At 38.1% G+C, this 26207-nt stretch overlaps 1 protein-coding gene across 6 annotated transcripts in view; it reads right to left on the bottom strand.

Moving 5' to 3' along the window:
* Window positions 1-26207, bottom strand: part of mast4 (microtubule associated serine/threonine kinase family member 4) — a 140616-nt gene that overhangs the window by 73836 nt on the left and 40573 nt on the right. The window lies entirely within an intron of this gene.

Raw genomic sequence — 26207 nt, 5'->3', positions numbered from 1 at the left:
ACCTGTGTTTAGAACTGAATGCCTGTAATCACAATAAGTGCAACTTCAAGAACACAATTTCACTAAATTCATAAAAGGCTGTAATATAGCCTTAGAAATGCTTAGAGCTGGGATCACCTACTGATTTATCTAGAAATACTGATGAGACAATAAATTAGAAATATGTAAATTAGTGATGTCAAAATTAACAAAAGTTTTTGGAGCGAAGTAAACAGTGTCGCTACCTTTGAGAAGGTAGACTATGTTGAAATACATATTAAATACCATAACTAACTCTCTCTCTTACACTTCCTCTCTCCATCCCTTGATCACACACACCTCGTTTTCATGTTGAGAGCCATGAGCTGTGCCGTAGCTTTACTTTTCTCAATTAAAATGTTTGTGTCTAATGCTTTACTAAGCAAATTTCAATTTCAAATATCACAAAAAAAGGTATAAGGAAGTACTGGAGTTTTAACTGTATGTCTACGATTATATTTTTAAATGAATAGACGCTACTAACAAATATAATTCCACTGTGCTGATCTTACATAGATGATTCATTTTATAATTAAATATTCATTATTTAAAAGTTTCAGTCTTAAGAAGGGACAATGCGATTAATCATGATAAATTTCAGTACATTTTGTGTGTGTTTTATTTTTTTTTTATTAATTGACCGCACTAATACAAATATATTTCCAGTGCTTATAAGTTTGTCCCAGCCAGGTAATGTTGAGGAAAACTCATTTATGGTGTATTGACATTTAAAAACAATAATAGACACATGAATTTAAGTGCCTTTTTTGTGGATATTCCCATGGAGTGGTCATGCACAATTTAAGCTCAAATTGGATTTTAACACAAGTTCATACATGGGCAATTTTCCTGGTAGTACATCCATTACATCAGTTGGTCTGTGGATTCTTTTAGTGTTTACTGAGCTGATAGAAAGTGTAACAGCTTGTGTGATCGCATATGTTCACTGGCCAAAGCTTGAGACTCCTACAGCTAGATTACCACTGTGTCAACCAAGCAGATAGTTGGCATATGCCATGCAGCGCATACAAATATGACTTAGATGGCCTGATAACTTCCAATGGAGCCGCTTGCACACTGCGGAGGACTGGAGCCTTTTGATGTGGGCATGAATATATTGAGGTATCAGGACTGCACTATTCTATAGAGTCAACAAACTGCTGGAGCTGCATTCAGCATTTCAATTCAAAAGGAACAAAAGAGAAGACTGTACTGCAAAATCCCTGACTACTGCAAAAGAAAAAAAAAAAGACATCTTAAGTAAAAGCATCTTAAATCTGATCAATATTTCCACCATTTCTTAGTGATACAGTTCTGAGTACTTTTGTAAAATTAAGCAAAATATTTTTAGAGAATATTATTTGTATTAAGTGATCAATTGTAGAAAGTGTCTTATACTATTGGTCAATCATGGTCCTTTCTTTTAATCTAAAACAGGGCACTCAACAGATAAAATAATAATAATAATAAAATGAAAGCAGTCTGACATTCACAAGGTAAATGAAAATTGATTGATCTCGCTTTACAGGCACATTATGCTTTAGCATCATCAATCACCATTATTGAATAATGATCCATTGTCATACATCTTGTAAAATGATATATTGAGTCATCATTTTCAGCTTCATTACATATATTTAAAATGCCCAAAAATACAAATAAATAACAAATGGTGTAGATTCAACACAAAAAGAACAACAAATACAATGTTGATGACCATATTATTAGTTGCAAATATATACTTTCACAGCGTACACTTTTTACATAGACCTACACATCTTCAAATTCATCCTTTGAATCTCATGGCCACTATGATGCACAGAAAAAAAAACACTGAGTACTAGGTGTTTTCATTAAGTTACATTAATATATGTTACATTTTAAACATTCTGGATTATTTTTATGGGTTCCAATCATCCAATCTGAGTTTGGGTCCAACTATTATGTACAATTCCATTAAGAATATTCACAACAGGAGGCTGGGATTGCTTACAAATTCAGTTGCAAATTCAAGGTTCTCTTTCGGCATACAGTGTCTAGCCATCAGATAATGTTTTGACCTAAGCCCACCCCTCTGTAATTAAGTTTCTCATCAGCAGAAACAATCAAAAGACAAGACTAAGGGGCATGTTGTTTGGACCTAAGAGAACTGGTCCAAATTCACTTTCGTGAGCAAGTTTAAATTAGACTGAAAGCATGTAAAATACACACTGAAGGATGATCTGTGATGGTTTGGGGGATGTTTTCTTCAGAATGAGCTGTGCCTTATATTTGACCCTAAAACGCAGATTGTCCCATCAGTGCTGAAATTCATCTACCACCAAAAGACCTGCTCTGGTTTGATCCTGTGAAAGGTTCTGACCTTTACAAACAGGGCAAAAGGGGGCTAAATATATATGCAGAGCAACTGATGGACTACAGTCTGTAATTGCAGAATTACAACATACTCCTGTATGGTACAGTGAGGTGATAAAATGATCAGTGAATGTAGAGCAATGCTGGTTTCAGTGCTGTGTGTGTCTTAGCCCTGCCATATATATGTATGTAAACCTATTCACAAACCACATATTCTAACGGTTGCCTGCAAAATAATAATTACCAAGGTGGAGGAGGAAAAAAAAGAAAACACAGAAAGCAATTACATGTGCACATCTCATTAAAATGAGAGAACAGGCGCTTCATAGTTTTTTATTTTTTTAATAAAGGATACATGCAGCGTGAAGCTAAATGCATCCAAACAAGCGTGGGGCAAGGGCCTCAGGAGAGCTCTGTGTATGCTCAGTCACTGCAACTGTAATTACAAAGCTAATACAGGAGCATAACTGTCTATTCATTCTAATCACAAGACACTATCCCACACCCATTTCAATATGTTCAGCTGACAACAAAATCCCCTACAGACCTCACAGGGCATGGACAATATAACAAGACCCATATTCCCCCATAATACTATAGGGCTTCAATTATGGTATGCATTACCATCTATAAATGGACATTGTGCACACCATGTTGAGTGGAAATGGATGGATATTGCACCTATAATTTGCCACTGTGGTATTTCACCTACATAGCCTATACACTCCTATTCACTAGCTCAACTACTTAAAACTCAAAAGGTCTGTCAAATCAGGAAAACAGTACTAGCCGCACCATTTGATGGAGCAAGATACATATGTTTGATACTACAGAGTCTAGCAACATGTTAACACGTTGACACATTTTCAGTTTAAAACACATTCGGTTACAAACAGAATCATGGAATCATATAAATGTCTATTTATGCAATAATTTTTTCAGGAGGTGGAAGAAGAATGGCGATGGCACAGTTTGACAAGCTTCAGCACAATCTGAAGTTGGCTAAATATTTGCCAGATTCTTATTCATATATCCCATTCCACCTTAAAAATCACAGCTGTTGCATTGTGGTGCCCAAAAGTGAAAATTTCTAGAATAACCAAATCTCAACTAACTTCTATCAATAATCAGCTTAAGAATTAAAAATTAATTTAGTTTATATCAATTTGCTTTGCTGGAATAGGTAAAATCGAAGAGGATTTTTAACTACTAATGCCAGCAATGCTTTGTTATTCGTTTTTAACAGCTACAGCCTAAATTAGCTCTTGTTTCACCCTTCTGGTGATGTTTGTTTTTATAACATTCACATAACAGTCCTCATTTGAGTAGAACTTTTAAATTGAAGCCAACGTTACTGAGAAAAAGTCTGACTTCAAAAGCTACAACTTAGCCGCAGAATACAAACAACTCCTCAGTTTTGGGATAGTCGCTTTGTAAGATTTTGTCAGCTAGATATTTAATTAATTCATTCATTCATTCATATTTAAAGCTAATAATATAGCTAATATGTTATATTTTATACTAGCACATATGCTAATATCGCTTTTTGATTATTTTACTATTGTACATATAATCTGACTGACAGTCCGATCTTAAAGAAAATGGAAAAAGCATGGGTGAATCTCATTTCACCCCTTAGCCCTGCCTCGCCATTTTGCCAACAAATAGGGATGGCTCAGTGCTTGTTGGGAAAGCCGGGTAAGGCTAAGTGGTAGGACTACATACCCCTTGAAACTGAGATTTTTCAGCGGCGCCCTTCAACCGAATGGTTATTAATGCCTTGTGAATCACCGGCAAGAAAGATAGCCACAAATGTCTGTTATTTCTCCTTTAATCAGCATGATAACCACTGTATTACCTAATTTAATGTGGTTTCAGTGCATTATTTGCAATTTTTAATTCTGAAGCAATTACATTCTAGCGCCAGTGGCCAGTAGCGCAGCATTTAATGTGGAACTGGAAGTTTCAAACAACAAGCCACCGAATAATTAACCTGAATTTAGCTTTATATCACAGATAGTTGGGAGTGGACGATAATGAAGTATTGTGGAATGCTTTTGAAAGCTTTTGATGCCCTAGGATTATAAACACTCCAACTTGTAACTCAGTTCCAAGGGGCAATAGACCACTCAAAAATTAAGGGTAGGGTAAAATTAAGAAATGGAATTCACCCCATGTGTCTGATGGTCATTTTTTATTGCTTTGGCAGAAGATCAAAAACTTTAGATCACCATGTTTGCTTTTTTTTTCCATTTTTTGACAGATGTCGTCCTTCATTTGTATTTTCTTAATTCAAAAAGATTCAAAAGCCCAGGCAAACATGAATATCCCATTACTAGAGTGGACTTGTATTGGTCTCAAAACAATTGTCCCAGGTTTTCCCAGAACATTACAATTACTTTACTGTAACTGACAGACTAGGCATTTAATCTAAATTTAGCAATAACACCCACTTGTTTCCTGTGCTATGGTGAAATTCAGGCTTCCAGTGAGCATGTGCAAACACATATCGTACACCAACACAAAACATAAAGGTAATGAAACAGAGGAAGTTGATTTACATATTCAAGCTACTGGACTGTTCAACCAACAAAGAGAAAAATGACTGTTGAAATACAATTTGAAAGTTTCATCTGAGATATTTAACAAGCTCATACAAGCTCAGACATATGACCTCAGGCTTTGTTGGCATAAGGAAAAGTCCAATAGCAGACAGTTATAAAATCATTTGCCAGTCAAATGAATGTGTCCAACATGAAATCATACACATGCAAGCTACTCCATTACCACAATGAAACACTGTCTCATGAGCCTCAACGTCTGCACATTGCCAAAAGATACTTCTCAGTGTGCTCCTCTGCTAATATGACAAAAAGAAGGTTAAAAAATTGGTTTCTTTTTGAGTTAATTTAATACACAAATTGGCCCAAGATTAATAGCCACCAGAGGGAAATGACGCCTTTGGTCTGCCCTGATAAACACACTGCAATTACCCCATATGTTAATGGCTGGAGCGGAGAAATTCATTAAGAACTTCAAAGTGAATGGCCAAGGAACGGAATTCAAGAATCTAAATGGTCAAATTTTCTCTTCGATTTATGAGTGAAGGGTTACCACAGCACTAGCATGGGGGTTGGAATCTTTGATCAAGGGCACCTTTGTTCAAACTGAAATCTGGGATTTGAAATGACTGTAATTTTTATTATTTTTACCATTTTTAAGTCTCACCGTCTTCCATTTACACTAAACAAATCTATGGCTGTTTTTTTTTTTTTTATTAATTTACAGTAAGCCCGCTTCCAGAGATGGAACCAGAGTGATACCACATACTGGCACTGGACCATGAGTAGCACTGCTGAAATGGAGAGTGTCACAATGCACAGGAAATGTGCAAAGCCCACATTTAATATAGCGACAGACAATGTAGTAGCACACACTGTAATAAAATATAAACTTAAACTGATCAAAATGTTTCCGTATTGTGACCAAGGACATGTATAAATAGACGTTGCGTAAACAAGATTTTTTTTTATTTGTTGGGGGTCTAACAACAAGGAACCTGGTCAGTACAAATAAGACATTTATTGGCTTGCACACAATAGAAAAGAAATAAAATATAAATTGTATTCTTTCTCTAAAAGTGTTTAAAAGTCAGAGACATTCATTCAACTTCTTTCCATGACACTGCGAGCTTGCAAGGGGCTCAGGAAGTTATTGTGGTAGCAACAGGGTGTTAAGAAACCCACTAAACGGATGTTAACTTCTTAATTTTCACATACAGTACAGTACGTTCACACACTGTAGAATCATTATGTAGCCTATAAATGAACGCATGGCTAAGGGCCAGGAATCTATAGCTGTACTTCTGTCATTCAAGCCAAGTGTTCATTAGCCGTGCAAGTCTCTACCAGCGACCTTGTGTTCATCCAATACTTGTAGATTAACAGTTCAGTCGAGGAACTTCACACACAGTTCTGTCATGGCAACAGTGTCGATGACATTTCTCAAGCCTTTCTACAGCACCACAGCTCTTACAGTCCCTTCAGTATCATGCAGAGACTAGACTTCAATTAAATGTAACACCCAGATGTTTCTCTCACGCAAGTTTCCCTGCAGCTTTTTTTAACAAAAGTTGAGGGCAAAGGAAAGAAACCTGTTTTGGTTTACAGGTTACAAACACCATGTTGCTACTCAGCACCGAAACAGGGGGCTTTACGGAAGAATGAGAGAAAAATTCAGATGAGCACTGAGCACTGCAGTGGAAGACGGCTTTAAATATGAACACTCTCATGTTCTTTCTCTCCCCTCTTCAACTCTACCGGTACACAGGCACGACTGTTTTATTATTCACCCAGCAACTCCAAGTGTTAAGAAAAAAAAAAACTCCAGGGTGAGGAGCTCAGTCTAACACACATACATACTAGACCCACACACACACATATATATACATACAGACATACACACACTCCTCCATCCTTTACGACTGACATTTGCTATCTCCTACCTGTAGCCCTCGTCTCCTCAGAATGCTGGACTCGTCCATCCTAGAGAGGCACAGCTCTCTGCCTCTGCCTCTCCCTCTCTCTCTCTCTCTCTCTCTCTCTCACCGGTCGTGAGACATGCTGCACTGCACTGCCTGCGCTACTGGCGTGCAATTCCTCCAGGCACACTCCATCTGATCTTAGCAGCTGCTAAACACTTACATCAGAACTTATCTGATTGGAGGGGCCCAGTCAGCTGACTCCACCCCTCTTCTGTCCTCTGCTCTATCCCTTGCTCTTGGAAGTTCAGGACAATGTGGAGGCGCGAAGAGTGCATGTGTGCGTGTGTGTGTGTATACACACACATTCATAAACACACATATAGACAGCTATCAGACAAAGGTCCTCATTGTTTCTACACTCATGTACTTTATAAACTCCACTTGATATATATATATATATATATATATATATATATATATATATATATATATTTAATTTTTTTTAAATATTTAATATAATGATTATAGTGGCCAAAATTATCACTGTATTATCACAATATGGCTACAATGTGCTGAAAATAATAATTATGATACACAATCTGAAATGATTTCACTAATTTTTATACTGAACAAGAAATTAGCTCTGTCTGTGAGGAGTTGGTGTGTTCTCCCCGTGTCCGCGTGGGTTTCCTCCGGGTGCTCCGGTTTCCTCCCACAGTCCAAAAACACACGTTGCAGGTGGATTGGCGACTCAAAAAAGTGTCCGTAGGTGTGAGTGTGTGAGTGAATGTGTGTGTGTCTGTGTTGCCCTGTGAAGGACTGGCGTCCCCTCCAGGGTGTATTCCCGCCTTGCGCCCGATGATTCCAGGTAGGCTCTGGACCCCCCGTGACCCTAAATTGGATAAGCGGTTACAGATAATGGATGGATGGAAGAAATTAGCTGCACTATGTATTCATTTAAATAAAGTTTAAATAAAAATAGACCTAAATGAACAAAATTAAAGCAGTACTGTATGCAGTTGTATTGCACTGTATGTAAAGCAGTATTTCATCAGGTGAGATTAAGATGATTTGTATTAGGTTTTATGTTTAACAGATAATTTTGTTTGATTTCCAAAAACATTAATTAACTACATCAGTAAGTAGTTATTATTATTACTATTTTTTTTTTTTAAACAGTGACGTTCACTGAAAATTGTGTTTTTTTCCTTTCTCCTATAAAGTTACTATTTTGGAGATACATACATATAGAAAATTTAGGGCCCCCTTATTTCATATAGCTTCAAAATTGAAGGTCGGGGGTGGGGAAAGCACTTGACTTTAATCACAACAACATTTAACATATAACAGAACAATGAATGTGTAATTTTGGATAGAATGCTTTCGTTTTGCAGGAGGCGCCTTATTGGCGTTATGAATTAAACAAAATGATCAAACCGGCTAATTTCTACAGAAGTGCTAAACGGCGTGTGTTTAGTAGAGCACAAACATTAGCTATGTTAGCTTACTTTTCACAGAGTCTTTAGGAGCTCCAGTGCCCAATTTCACCTCCCCTGGTTTCGAAAATCCTTAGAGATTGAAATCAGGATGGGGAGCCAAAACTGGGCAGCACAACGCAGCTCCATCACTGCACCATTTTCTCCCAACACAAAACAAACCCGACACAAAAGTGTGGCTGCGTCTGGAAGTCGGCTGCTAACTTTGGTTGATGCTATATGTAAGGTTTTCAAATCTTGGTTTTAATGGTAATTAAATTTTGAAAAGGTAGCCCATTACCATCTGCTGTCCATTCTCTTAGCTCCACTGACCATACAGGGGCACTTGTTGGCTACAAATACTGACTTTAGTGTCCTGCGTGCACCAATGAAGGACTAGAGGAAGACCTATACAAAATGTGCAGCAACAAATGAGCTACTGTCTGACTAGACATATACAAGGTGGACCAACCACATAGGTGTGTCTTACAGAGTGGTCTTTAGCTAGCTATCTAACATTAATGTGAGCAAAAATGTCCATTTCAATAGGCAAAAAAAAAAAAACGTCACTTCTGCTAACAGATTAGTCATCACAGATCTGCTGATAATTCAGTTCTGGGGGACACTGATGCTAGTGACTTACTTCCCCTTAGCAGTCAGTTTTTGGTGCCTGAAGAGACTGCCTAAAGTGCACAAAGAGGGGTGTATGAGGGAGGGTGGAAGAAAAGACAGGAAATCCTGTCCCATATTGTTCTGCCACTATGAGACAATGCAGCTGGCATCCTGTTCATGCAGCCACCTTCTGTCAATAGAGCGAGTGGACCTTCTCGCTCGGGCCGTATTGAGCCTGCGGCTGTTTGGCCTACTCTGGGCCTCGCAGATAAGGGCTAGGAGTCTGAAGGTCATGGTGGGCAGACAGATAGACAGACAGACAGAACACAGACTAGGGTAAAGCAGAAGTTCACACATGGGTGCACAAAAGTTGAATCAATTCAAACATATGGACCATTAGGTGACCTGTAACAGCTGGACCCCCAAACATTTTCCTCAGTGTTATGAAGTCGCACAGCTGGGGTTGGGGCGGCGGGGGGGTTTCCTTTCATCAAGTACAAACAAACCCAGAGGGGGCCATCTACTCTACCATGTTAACCCATGTCAATGACTGGCAGGCATTTCCCAAGGCTCAGAAATGTCAAGGTAAATTCATGGAAATTACTTTAGATTATTTCATTACTGACATGTTATCTCTAGCCAAGCGGGAAAAAACACTCCAATCCTGGTCAGCGAGATTCTATTAAATTTTACCTGCCATAATTTAATTCATATTACATATTTCACATGTATTCCACTTAAAGCTGCACTGTTTTATTTTGTGATTTGAGATTTGGACCAATCACTCCACATTCTTTTTGCCTCATAGCCCTTTCCCAAGTATATTTCTCCAATAACCTTGAGTGCTTTGGAAAAGTTTTGTAAAGAGAACCCCATCTAACAATGTCTGTCTGTCTAACTATTGTCTGAGATATTGGTTTCATGTTTGAGAACTTTCACATGTTCTCAGCAAATCGAGTCAGATCTTCTTTGTAAATGTGGGTTATACATCTGAGGTGATAAGAAATCATTACACAGAATGTGTCCAACCTAAAGATTTTATTGATGACCCATCAATGGCCAGTTTCTTGTAAACGCAACTTAAATATTTTCCATAGATAACAGAAGGGATAATGTTACTTACACTATACATTTTTCATCGGTTCTGTTTTTATGTATATTCAGAGATGTTAAGCATTTACGTCTTGGGTTAATAAATGTTTATACATGGATATACCCATTTGTTCATTTAAAGGAACAATAGGTAATGTTTTTATCTTAAAAATATAGCTTCAAAATTATAGTGATGTTTCACTGACATGTACCAGAGAGAACAGAGCCTCTTGCATTGCTACTCCTGGCTAAGCACTGCAGAAACTGAACTATGTAACTTTTTGAGGAGGGTTCCGTCTTTCCACCCACCCCCTTTCCATTTCAGGACAGTGCGGTAAAATTGAATTACACTATATATATTATTCTCTCTCTCTCTCTCTCTCTCTCTCATCCCCTTTTCTTTCTTTTTCTCCCTATTTCTTTCTTTATTTCTCTCTGCATCTCTCTCTTGTCCCTTTCTTTCTCTCCCTATTTCTCTCTCTCTCTCTCACCGAGGGCTGTAAATTGTACTTTTGTATTATGGATACTGTGTTTTGAATTTTCCATATACAGTGATTTTGTGGCAAAAATAAATTATTTATTTAACTTTTAATATAGTGGCTTTAGTTATATTAATCAGTTTAAAAGAAGACGAGGTAAGATCTGGGTTTGTTTCTCCTGGGGTTTCATAGTGCAGTTTCTGCAGTGCTGAGCCTAGAGTAGCAGTGACAGAGGTTCTATTTTCCCTATTACAAGTTAGTGAAGAATCAATTATTTTGATGCCGTAATTTTAATGTAAAAAATGCGTGTTCCTTTAAGCTGTCTTTATTAGGTACATAGCAATGTACACATTTCAGTATCAACTGACATTTAGGGCTAGAAAAGATGAGCACAAAAGATAACTGCTTAGTTTTTCACCAAGTGCTGTTGGTGAGGTTATAAAAAAAAATGCCCTTCCTTTTTCTCCCCCACACAATATGACATCAAGCTGCCTCCTATAAAAGGTAGGTCTAAAAGCCTGAAAAGCTGAAAAGATGACCATGTACCAAAAGAAAACAATTATCTGCATGAAAAACTTTACCCAGGGTAATTGGGTTTGATTGCATTGAGTGTGGAAATGTGCGACCTTCTCTTCTTTGGATTTAGTGACCACCACATTCTGCCCTACTGCTGTCCAATAGAAATTATTTGCAAGTTGAAAAATAAGTAAGTGATTGCCATCGTGCCAATCCCATCCGCCAATTTCACAGTCTACTTGGCTTAGTTCTGGCTTTTCTTTATTCACCTTCTCCCTCTCCAAGTCTAATATACATGCTCCTTTACCTAACACACTCATTCTCACTCACATTTTCTCTCTCTCCCTCTCCTTTCAATTCACTAGGACTAGCATGTGAATATTAAGTGGATCTCCCATCCATTCTCCTTGTCTCGTCAGCCAGGCTTGAATGATCCTGATTACCGAGGGGGGAAAAGTGGAAGCTACCTTAAGATGACACCCAAAGATCCCCGAAGGTCAACGTGCCAAGAGCATTAAAATCTTTATTTATTTTGTCACTTATTTCATCTCATGTATATATACACTGAACCCTGTAATAATTTACCTAAGATCACTGTCACCAGTATTGATTTTAAAGGGAAAAATATTTTGATAAAAATTCATATGGGTTTAAATGGGTTGGCAAATGTAAATTGTTAAATGTGACACTTCTTAGTACCTAAATACCTTCTGGGGGTTCCATATTGGCTGATATAATAACCAGCATAAAAAAACTTAAACTAGCCTTCAGACCTGAGAATCACACCTGATTGATGTCCCTTTTTGTGTCGAGAGACCTGTGGCAGGTTTTCCTGCTGAGAATCGCAGCACTGTTCCGGGAAAGTGGCTTGTCTCAAATGAGTGAGCACAGCACATGGAGGTAAATGAAACAATTAGAACATTGTATGTTAAAGTTGAGTCAGGGGGACAACAAGGGGCGCGGAGGCGGGGGCTAGAAAACTAGCCGGTGATGTGTCGTTTGTCTTATTTGGAGCTGGGAACACTCCCTGTGGGGACGTATGAATGCAAAAATCCTGCCTCTCATTCTGCAGAAATGCACTGAAGAAAACAGTTCACAGCAACAAAGCTACTGCAGCTTTTGCAAAACAGAGCTGAGTGGAAATTACTTTACTGACTTCAGTGGCAACTTGTGCCACTAACATGTTTTTTCCTCTGGGTCTGCAGGAAACACATACTGCCGGGAAAGTGCCGGACACTGCCGGGGGATGTGTCCGGTCACCACAATGGCCAGAACAGCTGGTCACAGAGAAGTAAAAGAGAAGAAATGATGAAGGGATGGACCACACTGGGTCAAGCCAAAGGTACCTCCAGGGGAGAGACTAAGGCCACTGGCCTTGAAGAGATATGGAGGGTCTAACAGCAGGGGGATTTCCAGGAAGAAAGTGAAAGAGAATATGAGTGTGTGTTTTAGAGAGAGAGAGAGAGAGAGAGAAATAGGGAGAGAAAGAAAGAAAGGGACAAGAGTGAGAGAGATGCAGAGAGAAATAAAGAAAGAAATAGGGAGAAAAAGAAAGAAAAGGGGATATGAGAAAGAAAAGGGGATGAGAGAGAGAGAGAGAGAGAGAGAGAGAGATCGAGAATGAGAGGGAGAGAGGGGCTTAGGGCAGCAGAGAGGGCCTGTGGTGAAGGTTGATTGAGTGACCTGTGGGGTCGAGCTATGGCTACAGCTCATCATAGGTGAGCTCAAGGCCTGCAGAGCATGCCCGTGCACACACACACACACACACTTACTTTCAGAAGAGCAGTATATCTGACCAGATCTGCTACTATCCTACCTTCACCATCACATCAAACATCATGAACAAACCTGATGGTCTGCACATGGTCGGTCTCTCTCTCTCTGTGACTGTGTTTGTGTGTCTGTGTCTGCATCTGTTTGTGTGTGGCAGCAGTGCCCAATATCATAGAGTCTCACAGTCCAAAATAAAATCAGATCATGCCATGGAAAGAAAGAAAAAAAAAATATATATATATAATGATGGTGAAGAGCACATAAGACTAAAATTGGCTTCTGATTTGAATTCTATGTGCCACCTTAAAGAAGGCAGCACATGTAACATCTATGCAATTAGAGGTGGAACAGAAAATCTTAAAATAAAGTAGATAAGTAAGAAACACTCCAAGCTTAATGAAGAGCACATATCAGCCAATACTGAAAGCCTTTAATATCACTGTGAAGACCCTACGAATTAAAAAAATAATAAATAACACCCCACCTAATTAGACCAAAATGAACTGTATGCTATATGTAATTCCTGCTATATGACTCCACCCATACAAAAACTGCTGCTACTTTACGTCCCACTTTTCAAGTGAGAAATAAAAATGGTGTCATACTTCACCTGACGGTAACATGTCTGAAAACCATTTCAGGAATGAGACGGGTTAGGCAAGGGTTCAGCGCCCCTGAGTGCTCCCACTTCATCAGAGTGACAGCTCCTATTTAAGTCCTGTCTGCCAGCCAGAACAATAACATGCAACATGACTGTAATGTATTTCACCATGTCAACTCCTTCATATGACCCTTTTATAGAGATTGTGAAGGCTATTGAGGAACATGACATTGGTACAGTACACTAAGAGGAACACAAGGATTACAAAGATGAAATACATACATATATTCATACACATTATATTGTACACATGCATTATGTTGGACTATGGATACAATGGATTGACTATGGATTTAAAAACAGAAAAAAAGGAGTTAAAATACATTAAAATATACAAAATGAACAGGGGACTCCTAACAACCATGCAAGGATTTGCAGACCACCCTAACTGTCACATTCTGACAAATAATACATTATAAAAATAAATAAATAAATCAATAAAATCCACATAAGTTTCCCACTGTGAGAAAACTACTTAACACGGGTCTGAAAGAATGATTAGCTGTCAAGAAACTGTTACTGGGAAACAGGAAACTGGCAGAGCAAACAAACAAAGCTGTGTTTGAGATCACTTTGATCATAAAAAGCAGAAAATGTAACTGACTTCAAAGATGGAACCTGAGTGGAATAAAGCAAAATCCTTGTGGTTTTCTTTGAAAAGTCTCCCTTTAAAAAAAAAAAACTAACAAAAAAAATCTGTAATAAAGCAAAAGCATGAACATGTTCAAAACTGAAAATCTATAGCGTTATTGAGGGTTATGTGTAAACTTCTATTAAACATAAGTTTACCGTTTTGATGCTGAAAAATGAATAAGTTGTATGTTAGAAACACAATAATGTATGTCTGCCTAGTCGACATACAGCACTTTGGACCCAAGCCCATGTAATTCAGGCTGGACAACAGCACAGTGTAAGTGTGTTAATTTAAAAACACCCGTTGTATAGGCTCAGTAAGTAATTAATTATTAGGGCATAAAGTCATTGGTAAAATGGTGATGTAAAAATGAAATAAGGCAGAGCCACAAAAACACAAATGGCCCTCTGGGGAACAGTACAATAAAACTACAATAAAAACGTACGATTTAGGCTTTCATAGATCATGGAAAAGGCAAGAAGGAGAAAAAATCTTTCTCCATTATATCTTACCACTATAATGTTTTTAGATCATGATCCAACATCAATCATTTTTACCGTTATCGCTTTGGAACGTCTGTCAAAATATGAAGAAGCGATCCCAAGCTATATTTTTAGTACCAAACTAAGTCCCAGCACTCCCTCACGGTGGTCCTGCTGAGGAATCCACTTTAAGGGGGATGACTGCATGCTGCTATCTGCGAAGGACATCTCCAAGCCCCATAATGAAGAAGGGCCCTAGGCCACAATCCCAAACATAGGGATTATGACTCCTTATCTCCATATCAGCCCATGGGAGACTGTATTGATTTCCTGCCAAAGCTAATCATGCTCAAGAGGGACGAGGCAGCCAGGTCAGGTGCTGGTAGAAGTTTTTTTTCTATTGTTATTCTGAACTGAGATCAGTGTGATGCCTCCTTTGGTTGAGATCTGTGGGGGCAGGGAAACTGATCCTGGATCTGTGTGAGAGGTCGCAGGAATCTTCCTTCTCCCAGAAGCTTGTTGCACTCGCTTCAGGGAATGACATCACAGTCAGGGGATAGGAAAAGGACAAAGGGGCTTTGAGAAGAACTTGATAGCGTGGCTGGTTTTCTAGGAGAGGTTTAACTCTGAGGAGACAGGAGATATGGGTCTGTGTAATGTTTTGGAGATTTCTGACCGTTTGCCCCATGGCTCTCAACAAAAAATGAAAGATGAATTGACCCAAGGGCTCTGCAAAACGTGAAGTGTTTGTAAGCGCACAAAGAAAAGAGAATTGAATGCTGAAAAACAACCTCAAACAAAGTAAAACTATAATTGGACCTTAGAACTTTCAATAGAAAATAATGGGGGAAACAATGGGCCTACTCGAATTAATTTTGGACCTTTTCTGTTCAAACTGCAACAAAATATAAAGAGCAGTTGGCGTTATCAAAAAACCATACAAAAAGTCAAAAACGGAGATACAAGGATCTGCAGTTATTGCAAAATATTAATGTATAGAGCATAAATCCAGCCCCGAAGAGACCCATTTACTGCACAGACACACACACACACACACAAATATGATTGTGTGATGTGCATGTCCTCAGAGAGAAAATGTTTCACATTCATCCAGTTGCATGTCAAAGAATGTTTACTGAGACTCTAGAATCAGCTCTGATGGAGCTGTGTGACAGGAACACTACCTGCAGCACCTCACATTCTTAAAAATAAAGGTGTGACAAAAGGTTATTTGAGCAATGCCATAGAAGGACCACATTTGGCTCCATAAAAAAAAAACAGGTTTGTTTAAGAGATGTGAGAGTGTGAAGAACCGTTAATGGTTTAAAAATCCATCACTTGATCTTAAAGTTCTTTATGGATCCAAAAGGGGTTCTTCTATGGCATCTCTCAAAGAACCTTTTGTAGCACCTTTATTTTGCCTGGACGTTAAATATACGAAGAGAAGTCTGTATATAGCCTACATAAAATACCTGAAAATGGAATGCATTAAGTTTTGTACACTAAACATTTAGCCTAGGTCTAGTTATACAGTATATAAGAAAACATTGTACCTACCTATTCAGACAACATCACTCATCTGAACCCAGACACGAGAGAAATTTTGTCAGAGCCAGACCCCCTATAAGTTTTTGATCCTATTTTAATCCGAGCATTAACACAATTCTGTGTGAACACTAAGAATATCCAGCCTGTACCCAACTAGTAGTAGTGAGACTAATAGCTATAATCAAATCATCAGTAAACAATAAAACTGAGCAGTCTAATTAATAGCTCTACAAAAGGAATTTTACCATCTGCTTTAATTAATCATTCAATGCCTTCAAACAACACTGAAGAAGCCTTCGATCTGAAAAAGGATTTACTCTGAAGAAATTGCATAATTCATGCTGGTCTGGCGGACTTTGCTGCCAACAACACAAGAGCTGGCAGAATGTCAGGTTAAATATTGTTTAAAGAGCTCTCGTGCTGGGAATTCACATTATATCATTTTTCACAATGAGAATTGGATGCAAAATGTAAATACGGTTAATGTCCCAAAATACACCATTCTCTTACCTGTCCATCTACTACATGGATAATAAGCTTCAAAACCGGCCCATGTGATGTTACAAAAATCAACTAATTTGAATATGTTCACCTTTTCAGCTTAGTGAAGTCTCTCATTACGAGTCCAAGTCAAGTCTCAAGTCTTGTCCTCATTCTCCTTGTCTTAACACCACCCTGTTCAGAACTATGTTTTAGCAACTGTTCCTTTAAATGAGAATGATCCACTGTTGACTCAGCGCACACCAGTGAGATGTGAGTGAGCAGAAGCGCTGGGTTTTAGGCATTTTTATTTGATTCTCTTTTTTTGCCATTTTTGCTTAGAACTCTCAATTCTCTGCACTGACTGTGTCTGTTTTCCTTCTTTAAAAATATCTTGGTGCTCTCACATAAATACAAGTTCAGCCCTGTAATAACAGATACGCCAGAAGAGGCAGGACATAGAGCTGAAATATTTATCATATTTTATACGGTAATATTTCGCTTCTATATAACTGAGGCAACCTGTTTAATGCACAAGGAAAACACAACTAACTTACACTCACAGAATTCACCATAAAAGCCAGATCGTCTTGTTATTTTTGGCTATGAAAAAAACACAAGAATATACGTTTTTGAAAAAAAAAATTGCAATTTAAATTGGATTAAGTTAGATAAATTATATATTTCCACAAATCGTTCAGACCAGGCAGAACAATTCTGAAATCCGTATGGAGCACAATCAGCCCATGTTTACTGACATAGGCAATTTACAAAAACTGACTGTGTTGTTTTATTTCACAATCTGTGTGTTGGTAAAGCTAATGCACTTAAAAAGTGATATTTTCATTAAGGACATAACAACCAAAAAATTTAATTGATGCAACAGTGAGAGAATGATCATATAAAATGAATTATATTCATTTTAAGAAGAGAGTGTAAAGAAAAATATAGATAAAAATAAAGAAAAAAATATATTATAGGCCCAAGGAAAGATAAGAAAGCAGGCAGCATTAAGTAGTGAGATAAACTAAAGTGTTGAACATTCAGGACACAATGCACGAAGAGCAAACATGACATTTTAACCCAACCTGAGCTCAAACAAATATATGAAAAATACACTAGGGCCTGGTGGGTTTCAGAGAAATATTCCACGCTCTACAGAAAGCAGAAATAAAAGTTACATTGTCATCACTAAGGTTTTCAGCTTGCTGAGGGCTTACCACAAAGCTGTGTATTAAACCCGTAATATAATGCAAAGTCCCTCATAAGCTGAACTGTTTGGCCTGAATAAGATTCTATTTCAGTAAGAAGAATTTGACACAAACACTGAACAACAAATCCATAAAAACTTCTAAGTCATTTGATAATTCTGAACTTACAACCAGGATTGAAAGAGCACTACAATTCCTGGTTGAAGGAAAACCTGAAAATATAATATAGGGCTGGGCAATTACTCGAAAAATAATTAAAATCGACATTAAGAACTTCTAATTGACAAAAACCTTTAATATTGATTATATCGTTTTTTTTTATCTCTTATGTCCCATCTGTGTGTTCATGTACTGTCCCTTTAAAACTATGCTACTAAGCTGTAATCACACGATTCTGCCCCTATCTGCCAGATGGAAGCAACCAAAATGCAGAGGCCGACCAAGCAACTCGAGCAGCTCGTACCAAGGAAAAACACAGCATCTTTGGTTTGGACGTGTTGTGTTTTGACTATAGTTAAGAAGATACTGAAAAAAAGAAGTCAGATGTAAACACTGAGAAAAAAGCAAATATCAGTGACCAAATCACACACCAAATATAAACAGTGCTCAGAAATCAAGAGAGCAACATTCCCACACTCCCAGCAACATTAGAAAAATATCCCATATTTAATACTGGAGCATATTTATAGTACAAGCCTCATCACTGGACTATGAGGGTCAAAAATACAGAAACAAATTAACAGTTCATTAATTGTAATGGTGGTAAAATGTACAATTAATCGTGATATTGCTTTGCACTAATATCAACTACTATAATACTACTGTAGTGAAAATATAAATATTTATATATTAAAAAAAAGGCATATACTCAAGTACAGCAAAATAATTATAATGTGAAATGTTTCACTTTGTTTTCCTGTTGTTTACTCTGTTTAAAGTAAAGCAAAGTTGTGTAAAGTGAAGATTTATTTATTTTATTTTATCTTTTAGTTACAAAGTTTAAAAACTAACAGAATACACTCAAGTGTACATACATAGGGATAATCTGGAGTGTGTAAAACAAACGCAATTAAAGGAACACAATAATTGCTTTTCCATTATTTTAAATGGGGAAAATTGACTCAAGAAACAAACTTTTCTACTTACGAACCGGGTCACGGAACGGATCAAGTTCGTAGGTAGAGGTTCCACTGTATTTGGATTACGTCTATCTGAAATTGTCATTGAATTACAGTTATCATGGCATTTGATAAACTTGAAATATTCAATGTCGTAATGAATGAATTTTAATTTTAAAAATGTTTTTTGTGCATTTTGAACTTGTGACAAAGATTGAAAAATATTCAGATGCCTAAAATTCACATGTCACAATAGTAAGCTAGGCGAGACATCAACATCCCAGGCTTCTCAGGACAAGTAAACTCCATGGAGTGATCGCACTCAGCAATAATTCAGGTAAATATAATTAAAAAATTCAAAATTCAGATTAAAAAATTTCTCTGCTCCACAGCTTTTAGCCCACACTCAGAGACAAAAATTTCATTAAACATTTAAAGAGCAATATGTAATTTCTAGCATCAAAAATGATAAATTTCTATTTAAGGTTTAAATGCAGATCCTATAAAATGAGGATTCAAATTGCTTTATATTCCTAGAAAGAATCCATTTACACTCCATAAAGTTGTTGCACCATTTGGGGGTGGTCTTGTTTGGATCAGGATTAGTACAAAATTTCTGCTACAGGATATTAGGTGACAGTATAACTGCTGTTTTATAACATGAAGAGGAATCACTGGAGAATTACTGTTCCTTCAATACAATAGATAACATTTAATTTGTGGATAAATCTTCACATCTACAATGTTTCTTATAGTCTAGTGAAGGCTGGCCGAAAGAGGAAAAAAAAAAAGAATCAAGAAAACCTCCCTTAGCGAAGGTGCAGTTAAGCGACCGATCCCGAGCCCTTGCCGCATCCTAATGAGTGCTTAGCCCCGATAGAAGCTGCAGGTGAGAATGGTGAAATCTGGTTAATAAAACAAAGGAAGGAATATAGTCTTTCTAATAAATTATGCAAGGAGATAGCCTCCGAATCAAGGCCATGAACAGGGTCTTGTGAGGAAATGTGATTTGATGGAGCAGGGTGTAGCAATCCTGACTTTAGCAACTTCAGTGAGGTCATGGTTCATGGGTGATTATGTAAACAGACGTGGTGTGAACCACACAGGTCACAGTAGGAGTAAGGCTATGCATTTATGCATGAAAACCTATCAATAATCTCGTTTAAGTTCATTGGATATGTATAACACAGTCTATGCTGCAGGTGGGCGTTTAGGGTTGCCAAAGACCAAGCCCTCCACATTCATTATACAGGTAGTAATTAAAATAAATTTAAGGTAATTACTATAGAAAGGTAAAGAGCTCCTGGCAATATGACTAAGGGAGCCTTTAAATAGTAAAGAAAGTTTAAGGTAAAGAGCACACCATTAAAGCAGAACAGTAATGTCACAGCAGTTGCCTTAAAACACCATTGGAAAGAACAAATCCGTAGTGTTTATAGTGAGGAAAGACAAACCTTACCAATGATATTACAAAGAGTGAGAATTAGTTTGTTCAAAAAGGTCAATATCGGCCTTTCTCAACTGGGGGACCGCCACACCCTGGGGTGCCTTCAAAAATATTCTTCCATTGCTGACATAAAAATAAAAATGATCAAAAAAAATCAGTGTATTGTGACCTTAATATTTTCTTGATTAGAGATTTACTTAGTATTTTCCATCAGTATTTTAGGCACTATAGGTGGAACAGTATGGTGGGTTCTCATGAGTGGATGCAGCTAAATATGTATTTCATTCCTAAGGAAATTACTCAATAAAAATGTCGAAATGATCCTCTGTTGTCATTTTTTTTTTTTTTTAATTTTCATTTATGGCTGATTACGGCTGATGGCGTGTGTGTGTGAGAGAGAGAGAGAGAGAAAGAGAGAAGAAGTGTATAATCATTTGAATATTTTTTATATTTGGGCAACATAATATTTTGCATACATTTAGGGGTGCCATGGTAAAAAAAAAAAAAAAAAAAAAAAAAAAAAAGGTGTGAAATGCTGGTCATTATCATAGAAACCCACATGTAAAGAAATCATAAAAAGTGATTCAGCTGAAGTAACAGACCATAGGCATTTGTCTATTTATCTCCAAGACTTTGGACTGAATGCCTTACTCTGTGTAATTTAAAGCAACTTGTTGCTTTTGTGAGGTTTTTCAATAATAATAATAACAATAACAATAAGAAGAAGAAGAAGAAGAAGAAGAAGAAAAATAATAATAATAATAATAAAAGGCATTTCTAAAGTGCTTTTCAATAACCCAAAGATGCTGTTTACAATGAGATGAAGATGTAAGGGATAACCACAAAATGATAAAAACTTAACATAAAATGTTAAGACTGTCATGTGGGACGTAGAGAATTAAAAATATTCTGGAAGTTGACGAGTGTGTGCCTATGAGTTAGAATTTGTAGACAATGTACAGCAGGTTCACCGTGCAAATGTCTACGTTTTAATCAACAAAAGAAGGAAAACTCTCCTACTTTTAGCAGTACTGCCAGAGTTTGCTCTGCTGGACTGAGAAAAGTTCACTAACCAGTAATATCCAGCCAACAGTGCCCTGTGACAACCAAAGGACTAGAGGATGACCAACACAAATTGGGCAGCAGCAGATAAGCTACTGTCTATGACTTTACATCTGCGTGGTGGACCAAGGGCGTAGTTGTGTCTAATAGAGTGTAGAGTGAGTGAACAATGTGTTTAAAAACTCCAGCAGCACTGCTGTGTCTGATCCACCCATAAAACCCAACACACAATAACACACCACCACGTCCATGTCATTGCAGGGGGTCCTGAAAATTTAATTACAGAAGAAGAGAGAAAAACAACAAAAACAACATGCAAAGCAATACCGGGACCACAGTCTGGAATTGTAGAATTACAAAGTGCACATATGGTCAGTGGAGCTGATAAATAGATATTGAGTGTAAAAAACAAGTAAATCTTTTTAATGTTAAGGCTATTGTAGGTGAAATTTGAACAACAATCAGTAAACAGTTATCAAACAATGGTAATGTCAAATATATTTTCATAAATCTTCACAAAATACTAAGAAAAAAGCAACATAGAAAATTTCCTACTGTTCTCACAACAAAACAAACTCCTTCCATTTGTATTTATTCAAAAGCACTGCAGCTTTTAATGTGGAACCACAGAAACTCATTTGTAACTCAAGCTGTTTAGTTTTGTAGAACTTGCTGTATGTGTTTACTTTCATGCAGTTAACGCTCTCATGAGTTTTGAGTTAGTATCTCCTTACGTAATGTAATGGTAACAGCAAAATTACGTCAATATTACACACCTATGGAGCAGGAAGAGAACAACATCCTCATCTCTCTTCATGCTTTTCAACGTTCTGAAGTCTCTCCACCACCCAAATCCCTCCAGATGCCATGCGTGAGCAGGCAATGGAAAGTGAGGGCTCCTGATTTCCCATTTACCAAGACCAGAAACTTTTCCGATGCACAAACAGATCAGAGAGCTTGAAAATGGTGATAAACTACTCTATCAATTTGAAAAAAAAAGTGTACTGGAAGATGAATATTGCCTTTAAAATGTTCAATATTTACAATATTAGAATTTAAAGCAGGGGTGGCCAACTCCTCTTTTCCTTTACTAGTGCAGCTCTTTCATTCATAATAAATAAATAAATAAATAAATATTTGGGTCTGTGTACTTTTAGGCCCTTTGATTTCATTTTAAAATCTGAAAATGGAAAATAACTCGCAATGAAATAAAAACAGAAACGCCCCGTCTGTTTCTGGGCTGTGGCTAGAGCGACTCAATCAGTGTTCACTTTCACCTCTTCCCGCTGCTCTCTGTTCTGTTTCTCAGCAGGGCAGCTCTAGAACTATATTCTGATATCATTTGTCACACAGCAAAAGAAGTCTCCAAGTGATCTGTGCTATGAATGAGGGATTTCCTTTAGGAGTGTGAGTAGGTCCTTATTTAAAATGGCTTGAGTTGAATCTATTTCTATCTTAAAAACCCTGTCTCTTCCTCCTACTCCTGTGATAGTGGAGGAATAATGTCAAAGTAAACAAACACACTGAAGAGGAGTTGACTCCCAAAAATTTGATTCATCGAGTATCAGGTATTGAAACTCATGGAGTCGACTCAGTCTCAGATTGCGATTGTAATTCTGAAGTTGTGGTTGCTGTAGTGTGTTAGTTATGTGAACGCTTGTGTAAATACATAGCTTGTACTTTCTTGTGGCCGTTGTTGTGGTTTTCACAGCCAGCGGTTCCTGTTAGAGACAGGGTTTTGCAACGTCGCCGGCTCCATTTCGTGGGGGAGCCCTGCCAGTGGAAAGGTGACAAGCTTTAGCCGAGTCGAGCCGGACCCATGCGGTGGAAAAGCGACATTTGTGTCTGATATGTCGGCCAACGCTGATTTAAAGCATGATGTTTCATGTCGTTCTGTATGTATTCGATACATCCTAAATATCCAAGACTATAAACTTACAATTCTCTTTTATACCAACCGTCTTTAACATCACATACGCTAGACATCAGAGTTTCAAAAGTCCAGCAAGATGTCCCGTGTCCCTTAGCAGCCTGGGGTATTCAAAGAGTTACAGATAAGCTTCCTCGGTTTGAGTGTGCGTGTGTATGTACGTGTGCGCAGAACAAGTGCCCATGCACGTGAGTGTTAGCAGAACGTGCATAACATCCTTCCAAGGTCACATATAAATCATAGCTTTAGTCCACAGGCAAACATTTCCACTAAACACTGCTAACATTCCCAAGACAGCCTTCTCCTCTTTGTGTTTCAGGGGAAGATCCAAAGGGGAAAGGGCTTGGATGTTTGGGGGTGGGGGGGGCAGCATTAGCAATTCAATAGGAGTCCACCTAAAGCTGGATGGCCTAGTGAGCCAGCATTGATTTTCACTGAGGCTGGTTTAGATGCAGGGACATGTTAACAGACAGATAAAGCTATATATATTAAATATAAAAGGAGGAAATAAGGAACAAAACATAAAGTAGAAGAAAATGAATGGACATAAAGAGAGACATTTTACTACTTGTCATGCAAACAAAACCTTTGGAAGTGAATTCAACTGTAGAGAAAATGAGAGCAAGAGAGAGAGAGAGAGAGAGCACGCACATGCAGCAGGAAATAAAAGATGGAAGACAAAATGAAGAAAAAATTGAATGAAGAGAGATGGAAGCACATGAACAGACACAGGCATTTTATTACTTGTCGTGCCAATAAAGCTTTCTGAAATGAATTCAGCAAAACAGAGCATGGGTGAGACAGAGACAGACAGAGAGACGTGGGGTGTAGGGGGGGGGGGGCAGAGGGGGAAAGAGAGAGAGAGAGTGTATAAGAGAGAAATATTAAGTGAGTGGCTGGGAGGAAGGCACGGCGGATACAGCTGCCATACAAAGCTGCTGTTTGTTTGTTGCTCCAACCCTGGTGTTGGCGGTCATTAATTTTAGCCAGAAGCCCACATGGGGCATGGCCACAGCTGCTGAGAGCCAAATAAGATGTGGCAGGAGCTGGGGATTTCATAGCAGCCGGCTGACCTCTCAGGAGGAAGTGGACATTATGGACCTTGGAGTCTGCTTTTAGCAGCAGTCTGTGAAATCTACTCAACTTACATCTATTCACTAACTAAATGGCATCCACAACTTTTTGGACACAGGACCGTGCAGTGTTTATTAGCATTCAATGGTTTCAGAGAGTTTCATTCAGGGGGACATTTGTCTTCAGTAGATGACAGAACTTTTTCAGGGGCGCTGTGAAAAATATTCTGACATAAAAATAAAAACAATAGTTACTATACTTTATTATGAAAAGGAGGCTATGACGTAGAAACAGTGACGTGGCCGGAAATAAATCTGCACCTGGGCCTGAATCATTTCCACTCCACAGCAATTACAACTAGTGGTGCAGGTAAAAGTGTGTGTCCAGTTTAGTTTGTCAACAGTGGTAGGCGGGCTACTTTCACCTTTTTTGATCGGGGGTGAGTCACTTTATGCGCTTCAGCTGTGGCAGCATTTTGTGTGTCTTGCACTCCCCTTGGTATTAACTGTGGCTGACTGGGAGAGCCTTGGTCCTGGACCTATGGCCAATCCTCTGAGTCCGAAAGGTCAAGAATAAAGTCAGAATATATTAAGAAATAAAGTGAAAATATTTCAGAAGTTTTAGAGGAAATATCAGAATGTTCGGACCTCTCTCAACATCTAAAAATTCTAGCTTTAGACGAATCTTTCAGCAGAGCTGGACAGTGGGCTTGCGTTGTGATAAGACACGGCAGACGCAGCCTAAAATATATTACATTGTCAGGGAATATATTTAATTAAAAATCCAGCTGATCTGATTTTATCACAATTTAATTTTCAAAGGTGCCATGATCCAAAAATGGGTGTCACATATTTATTAGATGGTTTTCCATCATTTAATGCCTGGCCCACACTACAGTGGACTTGCTCCTCCTGACCACTGCAAAAATATAAGGGTGTTCTTAAATAATCATCTTCCCATTTCATCCTGTAGCCCATAATTCAGTCTTTACTCCTCTGATCTTCTCCCCGTGCAGTCAAGGGCTGCCCCAATTGTGAATCGGAAAAATATAACATGTTCAATATTTACAACTCAGAATCCTGTAGTGTGAGGTGGACGCCATCCCTCAGGTGTGAAACACGATGTTAACATCAGGCCTGACCATACAAGACCGTAAACCAACGACAGCCAGGCTATGGTTTCACTCCCATCCGGCATTTCTAAAGTAGAACACACTTCCAACGTTTCCCAGCCCAATGCTGGCACGCTTTACAACCTCCAGCTAGTGTTTAGCACTAGTACTGGGCACCGCATCCTCAGACACTTGCACCTGTTTAAGAATACCACTGTACAGACAATGATTTTCTATGAGGATTATACAAGCAGAGTGTGTCACTGAATGCCTGGTGAGGAAAAGATTGTGCCTTTGAATAGCTGGCTTCATTAATTACAGAATTAGGCGTCTGCAGATTGTTGTTTATATAATTAGCATATTCAGCAACTAAAACAAGTAATTAATTTTAATTTCTGCAAAATGGTGCCAGTTACACTGCGCTGTTTTGAAATGAACTAAACCTGTGGACGATATTTATTTCGACACTATTTCCTGAACATATTTATTATTTATAATATTATTCTGTTTGAATGTTCCAAATGGAATCCACTTTTCCCACAGAAACAAGGATTCACTGGCCGTGGACTAGACAATCTGCACTGCATTTCATAGTGTCTGCTTCAGTGACAGATGAGTAATGTTACTGAATTGCGACTGATATGTT

Source organism: Hoplias malabaricus, chromosome 2, assembly GCF_029633855.1.
Source record: "Hoplias malabaricus isolate fHopMal1 chromosome 2, fHopMal1.hap1, whole genome shotgun sequence".
Lineage (NCBI taxonomy): Eukaryota > Metazoa > Chordata > Actinopteri > Characiformes > Erythrinidae > Hoplias > Hoplias malabaricus.
This window is presented reverse-complemented; position numbering and strand designations above follow the sequence as displayed.